The sequence below is a fragment of the Echeneis naucrates genome, chromosome 3 (genome assembly GCF_900963305.1).
Source record: "Echeneis naucrates chromosome 3, fEcheNa1.1, whole genome shotgun sequence".
Taxonomy (NCBI): Eukaryota; Metazoa; Chordata; class Actinopteri; order Carangiformes; family Echeneidae; genus Echeneis; species Echeneis naucrates.
The window spans coordinates 3,019,082-3,035,609 of record NC_042513.1 but is presented as its reverse complement, the minus strand read 5'-3'; positions in this window follow the sequence as shown (position 1 = coordinate 3,035,609).

Here is a 16,528-nt window from a genome sequence, read left to right as displayed (position 1 = left end):
ACATCAGCGTATAATACTGAACCGCTTCCTTCAATGTCAAATTTTTGCATATTTTGCAATTGAAATCTTGTGAGCTGGAGAAAAAGACCTAAGCAGGAGTTCAGATGTTCCACGAAGAAGCATTTATTTTAACTTGGGACCAAAGAGAAAAGGTTGAGCAGTACACCATCATCAGAGTAGCGTTACAGCATTTACTGGAGATGTATGATCCTACACTGTGTATATATTTCCTAGGCGTCACACGGTTGCAAATATTGGATGCGCAAGAAAAATTTGTGACGAGATGTTACTCAATCCCCACTGAAGAGTGGGGGCTCTCAGCTACAATATGCAAACAAATTCTTCATACACAATTTCTCCAATGATCAACATTAGTGTGCTACACTCTACTGTGTTATCTGAGTGTGTCAAAACAGCTTTTACTCATTTTTCTGTGGTGACATTTGAGATTACTGCCTGATGCTTTAATGCTGCACACACTGAATTTCCCAAAGTCAGCGCTGATGTATCATTTCAGGAGAGAGGCACAATATGAACAACTGTGGGGAGAAACAAATGACCTTTAAGGTAATACATTATGTGGCGTTGATTTTTCATTATGAATGATGAAAAGCTGACATTAATGTAGCAAATGAATTAGTTTGTCCATCTAACCACTTCTCACTTTCATCCATTTAAAAAAGTGCCTTCCAATAATGCAGAGCCATCTCAAAGGATGTTCCATTTAGAAAGCTGTTGTCTTTAACCCCAAAATGAAAACTATTACTCCATATTGATAAATCACAGCTCATCCCAAAGCAAGTAGCATTCTGTTCATGTAAATCATTTGGATGGAGCAACTACGCTTTTAAAGGAAGCAAGAGGAAAAGGAATAAGGAAGGTCTTGAAGCCAGTCTGGGTCCCTGCCAATCTCCCTATAACCTTTGCTCTTTTGGTTTGGGAGTTAGCTAGTTTCCTTTTTCCTCTGACATCACTCTCCAGAATTCACACAATGATAACATGGCCCCAATTGCATGACATTACTGCTTCCTTGAATGCACATGGGAGAATTGTGTTAAAAATCCCTCCTGACTACAGGCGAACTGCAGTTTCTAGGAAGCACCAGCTGCACAGCTGGTGTCCAAGGGAGAGACAGAGAGGATACACAAATTCCAGACTGTTATGAGGCAGAGAAATACACTTCCCTGGGCAAGATTTGTCTTACAGCGCATTTCCCTGTGGTGTGTATCCTTACTAATATGGTGTCATATGGCAAATGTTGCCCCCTCTTAAACCACAGACACGCAACTGTATAAGGCCATCAAACATGGCCAATATGTCATGGCTGCATAGCTACACAGACAAACATAGATATACTATATATAGAAACAGATAGATAGATAGATAGATAGAGAGAGAGAGAGATCTCGCTAAAACACAAGCTATCAGCTGTGTTCCTTCAAATGAGATACACATTGGAAACGACTCCACTTTATTTACAAGTAAATGGACTTAACTGCAAACAAATTGGAATCATTCCTTGCCAAGTTTGAGAACAGGACCCTCTGTTATCTTAGTGAGCTAGCTTTACATCGTAATAAACCTGAGAGTGCTTAAACTCCTGTGTTTCATATGGTCAGAGCCCCTGGGAGTCTGACTCTGAAATTTAAAGTAAATTGTTGGTCGACATTAGTGTTTTTTCTCCTTGTCTTAGATCTCAATTTGTTGTTCTAGCCTATTTCAGAAATTTGAGCCAAATACTAAAGTAAAGCACACAAAGAGGGAAGAAAAAATGCACCTTGTGTGATTTTTTTTCCTTTTTTTTTGGTAATGCAAGCCAGATGTGACTGGGACCATGGAAACAGGTGATGATAGCATTACATTGGGATTGCAAACAGATGGTGAAGGGCTTGAACCTATTCTTTTGTCATTGTCAGGGTCATAAATAAAGATTTTTTTTTTTTTTTTCCTGTGATGAAATGATTTCTATATAAATATAAGTATAGCACCTTTAGGTGCTATGTAAACAGCATTTGTCTCAGTGGTCAAATTTTTTTTTTTTATAAGGATCAGAAAAAAAAAGGAGAATTTTAAGTGTTACCAAAGAGACGCTTGTGTCTGTTCCAAGTGTACCTGGGTGGCAGCGTACTTGTAGCACTTCACTTTGGAAAAGCTGAGGAAAAGCTCAACTGACACTGAGATTCAGTAGGCTGTAGGTGTGCATTTATCATGTGCAGTACGTGCGTTTGTTCACTTATCAGTTAATTACAGCAAAATCCTGAAGTCTTGCTGTCAAACTGTTTCACTTTGGCCTTTTGTGAAATTGGACTCTCCATTTTCTGCTGCAAGGAGACTCATCTTGTTCTGCCGCCTCGGTAAGTGTGCAGGACACAGGCCTGCTTCCTATCAGGTGGACATGTCTCTAAGAGAGAAATGTCTCGGGCAATCAGCCTTGACGAAGCTGCTGGTTGAGCTGTCCTGGGAGACGGAGGAAAGCCACTGTACGTGTTGGACTAGCCTCAGAGCAGGAGAGGACACTGTGCAGACCTGTGCTGATTGACAGGCTGGCCACCCCTGAGAGATGCTTATTCAGTGAGCAATTACATCTCGCACAACTGAAACGAGCAAAGAGCCCTTCCCCCAACACAAGACTGCCTTCAATGTTCATTTTGCAACTTCACCTAATGAAATTCACTTTTCAGCGTGAGCCCTCAAAAGTGATCTCCAGCTACATTAAAAAGCCAAAATGCAGCTTAATCTGGGCCATTCAGTCACAGAATGTGTGTTTCAGAAGTTGTTTAGTGTGTTTTGTATCAGTTTCGAGGACTGTGAACAGATTAATAGACTTCAGTGGCTTACAGAAAAGGGATTTCACATTTGACATTTTCCAGGCTATCCCTTGAGCTACCACAAGAGAGCACAGCTGGCTGACTCTCCCACTCACTGCTGAACATCCCCAGTGTCACACACAGGTGTAAAAGCCCAGGCCTTTAGGGCAGATTCATGCTGTCACAGCTTCCACCAGCCAACCCAAATGGGGCCTCCCATTCTGCCATTTGGGAGAGCGGACTTTCACAGTAATGGACACTTAAGAAAACGACACCTTGGCCCAGCATGGTGCCACTTGACATTGTGACAAATAGTGAGCTCTTAAATCATTGAATTACAGAGTGAAATGATTTATTGGCCTCTGTAGCAGACAGCATCATCCAGGGAGCATTAAAGATTCTCTCTGCTTTAGATTTCACACATTTTGTCACATGTTTATGCAGCTGGATTGTTTTATTGGACCAATTGAATTAAGCTGTGATAAGTGAGCTGAAGTACCATGCTCAAGGGTACACTAGAAATGCCACACCTGTAAATGCTGCATGCTGGATGTGTTTGACTACATGTTGTGATCTCTGTGCATTGGCGTGGAGTAAAAGAATCATAAAATTGAAAAAAGAAAAAAAAAAAAAAACGTAGTCTAACCACTGAGCTTTTGGGATTCCGAATTTACTTCCCCCGTAGCCTTTATCTAAGATTATTAGCCCACTCTACTCGGACCTTACAAGGCCTGTTACACACATTTATTTTGTTCCAAAGTTTTCCGTCCTCCCAGAGCTGTGGATTAGGAGCTACTACGTTTGTGTGTGTGTGTGTGTGTGTGTGTGTGTTTTTTTGTTTTTTTTTTAAGGCAAAGCTTAGTTGCGGTCTGCTCAGGAGGATCAGCTCATTTCCTTCACCACATAACACAGTGTGCTGAGAGCAGAGCATGTCTTGGAAGATCAATGTCTCCTCTTTTGTTACATCAGTCATGCAGCTTCTGCGTCGCACAAAGGCATTGGGGTGGTTGGTGGGGTGTTGAGACGCTTGATTGGAGAGCACAGAGGACCACCTGACCACCTACTGGTGCCCATGCACACACACACACACACACACACCCAGATGGTTTCTTTATCTGTCTACTGACAGCAGATTTGTTTGAATGCTTCTTTATTCCCCCCCCACTATAGAGCGAGTTAACATGCTTTATTCTATGTTGACGTATGAAACCACATTCACTCCAATGTGTAATAGACATAATAGACTTACATGTCCCAACTAACTGGTCCATGCTCAGAGGATTGAAAAACTAGTGCACAGACTTCTTTCCCAGTTTTGTTGAAATGATGACGCTGTGCAACCTCTTTTTCCATTCACAAGACTTTCCACCTTTTCCATCCACCTCATATGACATGTTATTATAATCCGTAAGTGTTTTGTCTCTTCATAATATATGTCAGACATGAGGCCTGTCGGTGGAGAGGTCTCATATTGATTTGTTTAAACTTGGGATATTTATGGCTCCCATTATCTTTGCAGTTTCTAAGCAAAACATTAAAACGTGTTTTAAGTTATTGTACAAAGCAAAAAATTTAGAGAAGATAACGTTCATTTTTGTGAAAAGCTTTTGGTGGGTTTTTTTTTTTTTTGTTTGTCTGTTTGTTTGCTTTGTATAAGCTTCACAGTTAACCCATTTCCAAGAAAATCCAAAAATGCTCAAAGTTAAGTAGTTAACAGGAAAAGAAGACCAACCAGAGCTCAACGTGCAACTGCACATTCTCATTAAAAGGGGGTTGCTAAAACAAGATAGAGAAACAAAATAAACAATCATCAGTCGCACCATTCTTCACCCAGCGCAAGAATGTAGAAGCTGTCGAAATGCCGTGATCCAGGGGTCTGTTAGGGATGACACTTCTCATCTATTTTCTCTGCAGCCTCTCAGCTTTGACAAAGTCCAGCATCAGTGGATTTCTCTCTGCCTCTCACACACACAAAGACACACACACACACACACACACACACACACACACACACACACACACACACACACACACATTCAGGCCATTTGTTTTGTTAAGTACGTGCTAAATGCTACAAGCTGATTATCAGGAAAGGGGGTGATCTTCTCGATTTTCTGCAGGGACTTAACCATTTTGGTAAGTCTGGCAGGAAACACCTCGGATTTAGGAGTTCTCAGACCTCTTTGAACATTACTGAAGTTTTTCAATGTTAATGAGCCCACCAGTGAGTCACAAAGTGCTTTATGGCAACATGGCACAGATATATGAACATTGCAAAAGAAAATTAATGAATGGAAAATTAAATACATTCTTAAAAAATCACTTAAGAAAGCTGCACACTAACTCTGCAATCTTCCTCTTCCTGTTTGTCTTTAAACAGCTTTTGTGTAACTTGAGCTGTTTAAAAAAAAAAAAACTACCTTGCTTAAAAAGACAAGGCACTGCAGTAATGGATGCTTGAAAAGAACATTTGTAAAATGTCCCATCCTGAAAAGCAAAGGTGAAAGGAACATTCAATTTTCTGAGCCTTTCTCTGAAATCTGTACATGCAAAATTTCACTGGATGCTTCTTTCAATAAACTTCAAGGAAACCTGAAAGTTGTTGCGTTGCTTCTATTGCCTAGGATGTTTGAAGACATTAGTAGTGCATGAGAGTCCAGTGCATGAGGCTGCAGCTAAAACAAGGCTCCCAAAGAACTTTTTTTCCCCTTCTTTTTTTTCAAAGTGCATTTATTCAGAATTGCCAGCATTGCTCTTTCTACAGGTCTCTAAAAGACTGGTTTTACACTGTCTACACGCATTACTCCCATAGTCTGTTGAAGGGTGATCCTGTCACCCACATCTTTCCGCCGGGCCACCCAGCTGGGATGTGCCTCCAACATGTCATCCCTCTGTGTGGTCCTTAACAAAAGAGAAGCAGAGAGAGAGAATAAAGCACAGCAGCGCCAACCAAGAGAGAGATGTTTCAAAATATGACAGTGTCATCTCTGTAAAGGGAACGCAGCGGAGAGAAAAGCGGAACAAGTGCAAAGAAAAAAGCATGAGAGGAACAAAAAAAAGAGGTAAGTTTGGTGGTGCTGTAAGGTAACATTTTAACTGATGAAAATATGAAGTATAGAAATAATTCAAAAACGTCAAAAGCATTTTCTTACATAGATCAATCAAGATAAAAACGATCATCCATATGCCAAAAATATTTTTCAGCAATTTTGCGCTTATGAAGTTGTTGATAATCATGAATTCATTATGATTCTTTAAATGTGTACAACACAATACAAAAATTTATATCAGAGGGATAAGTAGAGCATACAACAGATTTAAAAGAAAAAATGGTACATGATTACAGTGACATGAGATAAAACTGTTACATACGGTGTAAACTGTATGGCCCTCGATTGTATGCTTATTTTTGTGGATATTCCAATGTATTGTAGGTTACTTGTAGTTGTTTTTGATTGATTTGTGCGTTCGCTGATGGATATTAAATAACATTCACTTCCACTTCTCTGATTTACGCAACTCCATATAATATCATGGAAAGATAAGAATGGTGGAAACAAACGATCTGCAGGGCATATTGATTGTCCAACTTTCCATCTGAGCTCCAGTGCTGCTTTTCTCTCATTATTACAGCCAAGGTAAAGTATACACATGTCTCTCATAACCATTACCAGTCCACTGAGTCTCATTTGGCTCCCTGATATCAGATGAGCATTTGTTTGTAGCAATACTACTACTATTACAACGAACAGGTTAAAACAACATTTGTAACTATTTGAAAATGTTTAGCTGTTAATGTAAAAACTTAAACTTAAAAAAGTGTTGATTCAAATTTGAATGCAGTAAATCAGGGATTTATTAAACAGACTTATTTTTTTTTTATTATTAAAAATGGGAGGAGGAAAAAAAAGCCCAGTGGAGAGGAGGGAGGTATATAAAGATTTTGTTTTTGGCACAGTTTACCTCTCTCTGAAAAGGGAGGAAGCCTTTCCTGCCAAAAACAAAAACAACATCTGATATGGGATTGTTCGAGGATGGTGTATATGACAGTTTGGCTCCTCACCTGTAGAACAGATTCAAAGCAGGAAACAGAGATATGATAGGAAATTTTGTTGGACTGTCTTCAAGAAACCCTGTATTGAGTAAAAGCCATCATACCTATGCAGTTTCACTGACTCAACAGTTCAGAAGTTTGCTCTGTTGAGGCAAGGTTCAGGTCACCTTTTGCACCTACAGTGTTTCAAGACATTGGTGTGGTTAAAACAAAGTACCTGATGAAGCCTCCCTCATCTCAGATATGAGCATCCTGCATCTGACCAACATTTTGACTTTTTCTCATCTCCGAAAGCTTGTTTCCTCCCGCTGTCTTTCAGCTATTAAGAGCAGGTATTAGACAACTTCAGTGTTTAGATGTGATCGAACAAGCGAAGTTAAATTCAAATTCTTTCATTTATTTGTGAGGAATAGAGAACTTTTGCGAATACATAAGAAAAACTGCATCCTTTACTCCAGTCATACTTATGTTGGCAAATAGTGGGCACCTGCAACTTAGGGGGTTATATTTTTCAGGTTTCAACTGTTTTCCACACACATTGACGTTTAATATTTGAATGCATCATGAGTTGTTTTCAAAACTGGGCATGATGAATTATTTTTTAGTGAAGAGGTATATAAAGATGTCCTGTGAAGGTTTGAGAAAACAGGACCCAGAAGCAGACAGGGGACGTGGTCAGGGGCACAAGACAGGTCAGGTAACCAGGGCAGAGATGAGGAGACGTGCTCAGGGACAGTGAACATCCAGGTCCAGGTCTTGATTAGCCCATTCTGTTTGCTCATTAGTCTGAGGGTGGTACTTGGACGCGAGGCTGGCAGTGGTCCCCAGAGCCTGACAAAAGGCTCTGTGGGCCAGAGTTAAGATGGTGGTGTTACCTTCAGATGGTGGTAGGCCTGCGACAAAATCCACCACAATGTGAGACCATGGACGGCTGGGTCTCAGAGAGGTCTTACTGCCAGAACATATGACACATATAACAGACACAAAAGCTCGGGAGTCATGGGATACGGAAGGCCACCAAAAATGCTGCTTGATGAAGGTAAGGGTGCGGTGGAAACTGGGATGGCAAGTTAATTTCAACGAACGCCCCCATTGCAACACTTGAGACCTTACAGAGTCAGGGACAAATAGACGTTTAGTGGGGCCATTACCTGGTCCAGTGCTGTGCCTCCCAAACCAGGGTCTCTATCAGCCATGTAGCTGTAGCAACCACACAGGATGAAGGTAGAATGGTCTCTGGTTTTGAGTCGGGTCTCTTGGGAGTGGGCTGGTGGGAGGGGGCTTGGGGTTTAATGTTACGGGAGAGTGTTACGGCCCTAGAAACAAGGCCCTGTCGGGTATTTAATAGTTTAGCAGAGCGAAGGTCGGAGAGGTTTTTGTGATCAGTCAATACAGCAAATGGTTGTTCAGCTCCCTCAAGGCAGTGCCTCCATTCCTTCAATGCCACCTTGCTGTAGTCCTGGATAAAGTATCTGTAGAAGTTAACGACTCCAAGAAAACATTGTAAGTGCTCCTGTGATAGATTGATTTGACTAAAATATGCATTGAGTATTACTTCAAACTCATGTCTTTTCATGTCTATAAAGGGTTTAAATGTTAAGTAAGATGAAAGTATAAAATCAGTCACTCGATCTGTGATCTACCTGTTTAGCCTTATCCTGTGTGATTAGTTTTGCCTGTAGAGGCCAGAAGGGGGAGCTCTTGGCCACAGCGCTTCACTTTGAATGAAGCTGTCATAGAGATTCATTTCCCCCCTGTTTCAGGTATGCTATATGTATCTATGTTCTTGAATTTAAATGTCTATGAATGGTTTTGTGCGTGTTGTGTATATATCTGCTAGTTAGCTGTATTTTGAATGCTTGAAGGAACTGTTTACAACTGTTTACATATAAAATGCCTTGCTTATACTATCGAGCAGCTAGCTTAGCTCATCCTCTCATCGGGCAGCATAGACCAGTGCATTAACATGCATACATACAAAGAACGTTATTTTCCACATGTGTAGTGTGCACTTTGAAACCTGTAATTAAGATGTTATTACACGTAGCATGATGAGTGTGTGACGTATAGTGAAGAAATCTTTGTAGGTTATAGGTTTTGTTTATTCAGTCAACACGCATTTCATTGTAATGATTTCATTTTTAGTATTATTTTTTAAATGGAATTTAACATACGGGCACATTCTGTCATATTTGAGTTTATAAGGTAAAAGAGACATGTTGATTTAACATACTTTCTGTCATATTTCTGTTTAAAATGCAGTGGGAATGTTATTCAGCATACTCATCCGTTAACTAAGGAAAATGACTGTGAAAATAACAAAATGCAATACTGTACCTGTTTATATTCATGTTGAAAGAAAAAATACACTTTGAATGAAGCTGTCGTAGAGGAAGCCTCTGTCCGTGTGCTTTATTCATTTCCCCCCTGTTTCAGGGTGTAACACTCCTGTGTGACGGGTACAGGCCAATCTGCTACCGCCTGAACTTTTGCTGGATCTGTCCTTAACTGGCCCTGCTCAATGATAAAGCCCAGATAACTCATGATAACATAGGAGGGGGAGTGGATACTTGTTTGACAGTAATGTCATCAAGGACACAGAAATCAATACAGGGGTGTAAAGTGTGATCCTTTTTCTCAACAAAAAAGAAAGGGGAAGAAGAGGGACGGATCAAACCAGCAGAGAGGGAATCAAGTACATGGCCTTCCTCTCAGGGCGTGACAGGTTGTACAGATGGCTAGCAGGCAAAGGGGCACCAGGGAGCAATTGGATTGCACAACTCAGTTGTGCTGCACAAAATTATAATGCCCTGTGAAACTTACAGAGTATGGCGATATCATCTGCGTAAAGGAGCATTACTACCCCTTCCGAAGTAACATTCCTACCACAGATGCATTATACTTTCTCAGAAAGGGAATAGGCATCAATAAGCTACATTGAGATAATACAGAGGGGAAACTGCAATCTTGCTTGTTTCAGACAAAGAATTTGTGTCATTTTTATCTGAAACCAAAGAAACGGGTGTGTTTGTTAGCAATGATACAGTATTGTCTTTTTGTCATGAAATGTTTTTCCACTTCTGACTTTGCAAGAACATTGTGAACTTAAAAAGAAGGGAAAAAAATAGAGGCAAAAGCTGAAGAGATCATTTACGTTAATTTAATTTGTTCAGTGTATAAAACATACATCTCAAAAAGTCCTGATAACGAAATTAGGCTTGAAAATGGGCTTCTACTTCTTCCACTTCTTCCTTAAGGTTAATGGCAAGAGCATCTTACAGGCTTTGCTCCTTTTAAGGTGATCAAGGAAAAAGGATTTGCCAAGGCTGAGCCGTGCACACAGTGCCATCGACAGGTGGTTACACCAGCTGATACCTCCACACTTCTCGTGTTTGAAGGGCTTGACTGGAAAGGTGTTTATTTTTCTGGGCAGACCTGGAGGAATTAATGTAACAGTTGGAGATTACTATTAAAGGACATTCTGCTGTGATTAAATAAGATCCCAAACGGGTTTCTTGGTGTGTTTTTGTTTTGCTTATTTGTGGCAGTTAATGGACAGCGACACTGAATCCTTTGAGAGACCAATTGCATTTTTTAAAAAAGTAATTCAAAGAGGCATGCAGGGATTTTATCATTCTTACATGGCAGAAAACATCAGCGAATCATTTTAGTATCCAGTATTTAAACATCTTTCTTAGTTTGTTTCAGTTTATTTTGGTGATTTATCAACTGTGGGAAAGATTACAAATAATAATGTGTGTTGACAATCTGTAAATTCTTTAGTCAGCCATCGCAGTCTCTGGGAATAACTCCTTTATGATATGAAAGCAAAAAGGACCACTTTGCTAAATCCTTACTAATACACAGCTTAGATACTCATGTAAACAGCTTCATAATATCATCATAGCAAGATATTATAGGTGAGCAGCTGGGCTGTGAACTCAGTATGTTGTCCCCAAACCTCCAGCCTATTTATCTGAAGTCAGTTTTTTTCCCCACATCTCTCTGTTTCACACACACAGACACGTCAGTCAGTCACATTCTCCTGCCTTGTCCCGCTCCCAAACACAAGAGAGTCAGTAGACCTTTCTCTACAAATACAATAAAATGCTCATAGTCTCTTGAGCAGCCTACTACCTGTCAATGCTTTCATCGTCAGATTAGGATATCCTCTTGCAAGTGAATAATACACTGCAAATGTCTTGCATGCAAGAAACAACAGTGTGTTCCTCATCGTTTGTTGTGAAAACAGTTCCTCTGGTGGCCTCCCTGCCCCGAGCCTGTATTTTCCCCACTGTAAATCATGATGAAATGGCTTGCAGGTGTCAGGATTAAAGAATACTCTCAAAGGACTTTGGGCCACAGACACAGACACAGCTGCTTCTCTCGTTTTTCGAGGTCCTGTACTGCTATTTATTTTTTATTTAGTGTGACGGTCTTGAAGTGCTAGTAGTGAGTTCGTTGATGAGACAAACTCCACACACAGCTTTGCCGTAACTGCTCTGACATATACAGCATTTTCAGCTAAGGAATAAAAAAAAAAGCATCCAAACACTTGATGGTGTCCAGCACATACATCTCCTGAAAGTAAGGAGCATATAACTTTATTTTTCCTCTGTGTGTGAATCAGTGTTTTACTGTGCCAGAATCTCTGGAACTACTAAACACGTGTCACTTCTCGGTAAATGGAAAAGTGTTGGTTTAGGTAATTTATTACTGAAAATGAATCAAAATGAAAACTGTTGTTGGATAAAGTTTGTTTTCATTTGGTTTCATGACATCAGCTCTGTCAGTTATAAAAACATTGTGCCATGAGGCATCTTCTCTAAAATGAGGTCAGACAGCCTGAGAAATGAGAAAATGAGAGAAACAAAAAAGATTGTTCACAAAAATGTGCACAAGGTTCGTCAGGCTGATTGGGAAGAGAAGAGTCTCTAAAGTTGTATCACACACACCAACTTTAGCTCTATATTCACCAGCTGCCATTTTGTCTGGTATTGAGCCGATAGCATGCAAGGGAGTTTGTTTATTACTTAGTTAGTTAATTGGTTTATTTTTAGTTTAGTTTGTTCGTATAAAACACTATCTAAAATGAGCGCCGTCGTGGTTACCATAATAAACACGCGGCCGTAGTTCAGTTGGACCACTTGGTTGATTTTGAAAAGAAGTTTCCTGTGAACATGCAGCTCGAACTGGATATTATCACAGCCATTAATATAGATCTTTCTCACAGCAGACAATCTTACTTGTCAGGTGTAACTAATGACATTATTGAGGGGTCTGTTCCTTTGAGGTGCCTCAGTAAGCCATGACAGTGAGCCAGCATGCACAATAGCAGGACTCTGGCACCAGTGCAGCTAAATGGAAAGCAGCCATCTTTAATGACAACAACACCTGTGTTTGGCAAGTCAAAGTATTGTGAGAAACACTGAGTAAAAAGAAAAAAAATTGTGCGCAACTAAATGAAGCATAATTCCATAAGTAAATAACACAATTAGTACTGTCATACATTGTATTGCCATTTACCTGCTGAAGCACAGAATTCATCTTGATTCTATAATGAAATCTGCAATAAATAAATAAATACAGTGGAAACAAAATTCTGTCTAATCATTCATCTCCTTCAAAATCTCACTGACACCAAAGAAGGGAGGAAATGAAATAATTTGCTGAGTGAGGCTGGGTTAGTCTACAGGTATGCCAGCGAAGTGAAACTGTGCAGATCAGCCTGTTGAGCGCAGTTAGTTGGCCCACTTACATATCATGTAGCTGTTCCAAGCACATACATAGCAGCCACACCTCACATGCGAGTTTGACATAAAGTGAATGTTTACTTTAAAGTGAATGTCTGCCCGGGCTTTATCACACTTGGGAAACAAAGTCATGACTGTGATTGGCTTGCACTTGGAGCTCAAAAGCCGTGATAGTTACTGTATGAGGCTGTAGAGCAGCAATGAACAGCTCTCCTGCAAGGCCAAGAGGAAACAGGACACCCACCAGGATTAGATTGAGTTTTCTTTAAGCATGCACCTCTCTCAAAAAGCACGATCTGCACAAAAGGTATATTGTCCGCCTTTTTCATTACATAGATTTTACCCAAATAAAGTCATTATATTCAAGTTCAAAATCATTAAACTTGAATTAACTTTATGTTTCAGAATGGCATTGAAGAAAATGTGTTTTGTAATTCTGCAGCTCAACACGTTTTTTCTCCTCTTTTAGGTCATTGATTTTATCCCAAACAGAAGGTTTGTTTGATTCTTACGGTTTCCATCATTTAAAATTTGAAGAGGTCACATCCACACGCCCACATCTGTTTGTGTGAGTTTGCACATAGAGATTCTGTTGAAATAGTTTACAATGACCTTTATTGTTAACCTAAAAAAGCATCAGTGGCCCTGTAGAGAGATCTATAAAGAGCAGAATGTGCCACTCATGTGTTCCCGTACTATTGGCTGTATTGATAAATATGCATTTTATATTGTGTAATATGGGGACAGGTCAAAACAGGCATTTCTATCATCACGACGTCATTGTTTGAATTTTAAAAAATAAAATATAAATTACTATCAAAAATGTGAGAAAACTCAGCTGAGGTTTAGTTTGGTAAAGAGGAACATTATATGGTTTATGTTAAATGTCACTGAGGTTAGAGGACCCACATTCTCATGGTTACAATAATATACATATGTTTGAAGTTAGTGAACAATAGTGGTCAAAACAACAAGAAAAACTATCTCTTATTTTGTTTATCCATATAGTCACAACAACTGTGTTCCTACCAGGACTTTGTCTGTAACATCAACTTCCATAATTCCTCCAGCAGCCAGAGGGTTTAACTGTTTCTTTGTGGATTTTGTGGCACTTGCTCAAATGACAGCTGTTGTCGTTCTCTCTGGAAAGACATAATTCATAGTGAGTCATTTTCAGAAACAGCCCCTGCCTCCTCGGTTTAGTCTATTTGTATCTGAATCTGTAATGGAAACACAATTTACACCTTTGTCATACATGGAGTCCAGTGACACCATGTGATTGCCAATCAGTGAAAGTGAAAACATGTGTAGGTGTGTAGGGCCTTTAAATAAACATACAAAAACTCATCTGATTGGCCATATTTAAATTTTATTCGAACAAGTTGTTCTTAGAATTGACAGAAGATTTGGGGGTAAAATTTGTATTCAATGTTGAAGCAATTTGGGTTATAGTAAGACTGTCTGAAGCCCAGAGCAAATTTAGACACTGAACTCAGAGTCAAGTCTTTAATCATGAACTGTGTGGAACCAGTTCAGAGGGTAACGATGGGGGTTGAAGGATCGTGGAGGTATCTATAGTCATGATGAAGGAGATTTCTGGCATGGAACATGTGAGCGGTGAGGTAGTAAGCTTGGTGAAAGTCTGAGCAGCGGCAGTGGAGCACTCCGAAATCGAGCACAAGGTTGCACAGGTAAGGATCAGATCAGGTTAATGGCAGCAAACGAGGATCTTAGAGGGCCTGCGTGATACAACACAGGAAGCAGAACCTGGCAATGGTCGAATAAAGGGCTGGGGTTCTAGTACTGGATTAATTGCATGGAAACCGGGTTAGCCAGGTAATCAATGCTGCGCCACATCCTTCACACACACACACACACACACACACACACAAAGGGAAGGAGACAAGAGAAAAGGCAGACATGGAAAATAAACACATACAAAACATATTTCATAACATAATAAAAGAAGTTTGGAGAAATCACTGAATTAAAGAACTGAAACCAGCTCATTGTGTGAGGTAAAAGGCATAAACAAAATAATAGAAAAAAACCACATGACAAAGGAATTTAACTTTGAAGAATAACAAAATGTGATTACACAGGTGAGTCATGTTGTAGTTACTGACTTTCCCTCGTGTGTCACAGTCTGACAGTCACCACCTCCAGAATTATATGTTCTCAGGCAAAATCAAGTTGCATAACACCTGTTGTTGGATAAAACCAAAGAGGAAAACAAAGGCCAAAGGAAAATTACAAAGACAACATTGACCCACCTCAACTTAAAGATTTTTTTTTCTCGTGACCTGTTTTAAGGGTCATCCATGCAGCAAAACACAGAGCTGTACAGATACATGCAGTGGCTGTCTATCAATCAAATATGGTGAGACTCTGTATATAATTAATAACACAGTTTTATATTTACAGGGCTCATTATGACCTCGATAATAAACAGTCGGCAGTAGAACTGTATCCTTTCTCACAATACCTGCCAAAATAAGTTAGGAAATGTGTGGAGATGAATTATAATATATACCTTGTATCCTACTTCCTCTGTCAACTTATCCCTTGTGTGATTCTGTGATGACGAGGGGTCAATCCATTCAACAAAGATTAAAGCAGCATGGATGGTAGTGTAATGGATGGGAGGGAATGTGGCCTGTCTCTATCATTGTTTCAACTTGCATCACTTTCTGTTACAAATAGAAAATAACTTTCCGGCATGTGGTCAGCTCGAGCATTTTTGATGCTCACCGCAGAGGAGTGACGCCTGGTTCTCTCCTCCACCTCTTCCTGCATTCAACTCCCCTCCACACTCTGCTTTTTATTAGCTGCTACCGTGACACCTGTAGGGACTGACACAGGGATATATACACAAATCAAACAGGACCATCTGCAGCCTGTAAATGTTTGCCAAAGTGTGATGCATTCTTCATTGGTCATGGCTCTCTTTGTAATGTTGTTATGTTTTGTGCTGACAGAAGAAAGAGCAACAGGAAGTCAAACAGCCTATATCAATTTAGTGAAGTGACACTCTACCCTCAGTAAAAAATGAGCAGTCTTCACCAGCAAACCTATATATATATTGTTGTTTTAACAGAGGAGAGGTAAATGGGTTTTAAATGTCACAATTTTATTTAGAACTTAGTGTGGTATGTGTAGGTCATAAAATTTAATCCTCTCATTTCAAAAATCTGAAATGCATTCATACATATAAATATTGTTTGTATTTATTTTATGGAAGGTATGTTACACCTTGAAAAATGTCCTCTATATTGTTCATTTATTCATAGAAAATTGGTGAATCTTGTGTTGCCACAGTAATAGAAAATCATCTAACCAACTATCCAGCTCATATGTTTTTTATGCTCTTTTATTTCAGTCGCACGTTTACAGCAAGACTGTACATCATTACTTTTTTTGGCAGCTGAAGAATGAGCCAAATATTTCAGATCCTCACTTGACTGTCTGAATGATTAAATATGTAAAAACTGTTTGTTGTTCTTTTGTGTTTTTGTCTGACTTGGAAAGTAAATTAATATAATATTTAGGAATCTGGGGGAAAAACTATGACGGTAACACAAATGATAACACAACTCTTGCATGAGATATTTATGTCTCTACTAAGACTTATATATAGACCCCATATATTTTATTGAAGGTTTAAAATATTTCCCCAAAGGTGGAAATGCTACCACTAGAGGGGGACATTATCATTCTCACAGCTACCACGAACTGTTTACCATTCACTGAATCTTTTTATTCTTGTAGGAATCTTGCATGTTGTTGGCCACCAAAGTGGAAACACACATACTGCGGTGGCATCTGAGGCACGTACAGAAAACAACAAGGAAAGGACAAGCGAGACAACTGATGGATATTTATTATGTGTGGGACTCAAAGGTATAAACCCCTTA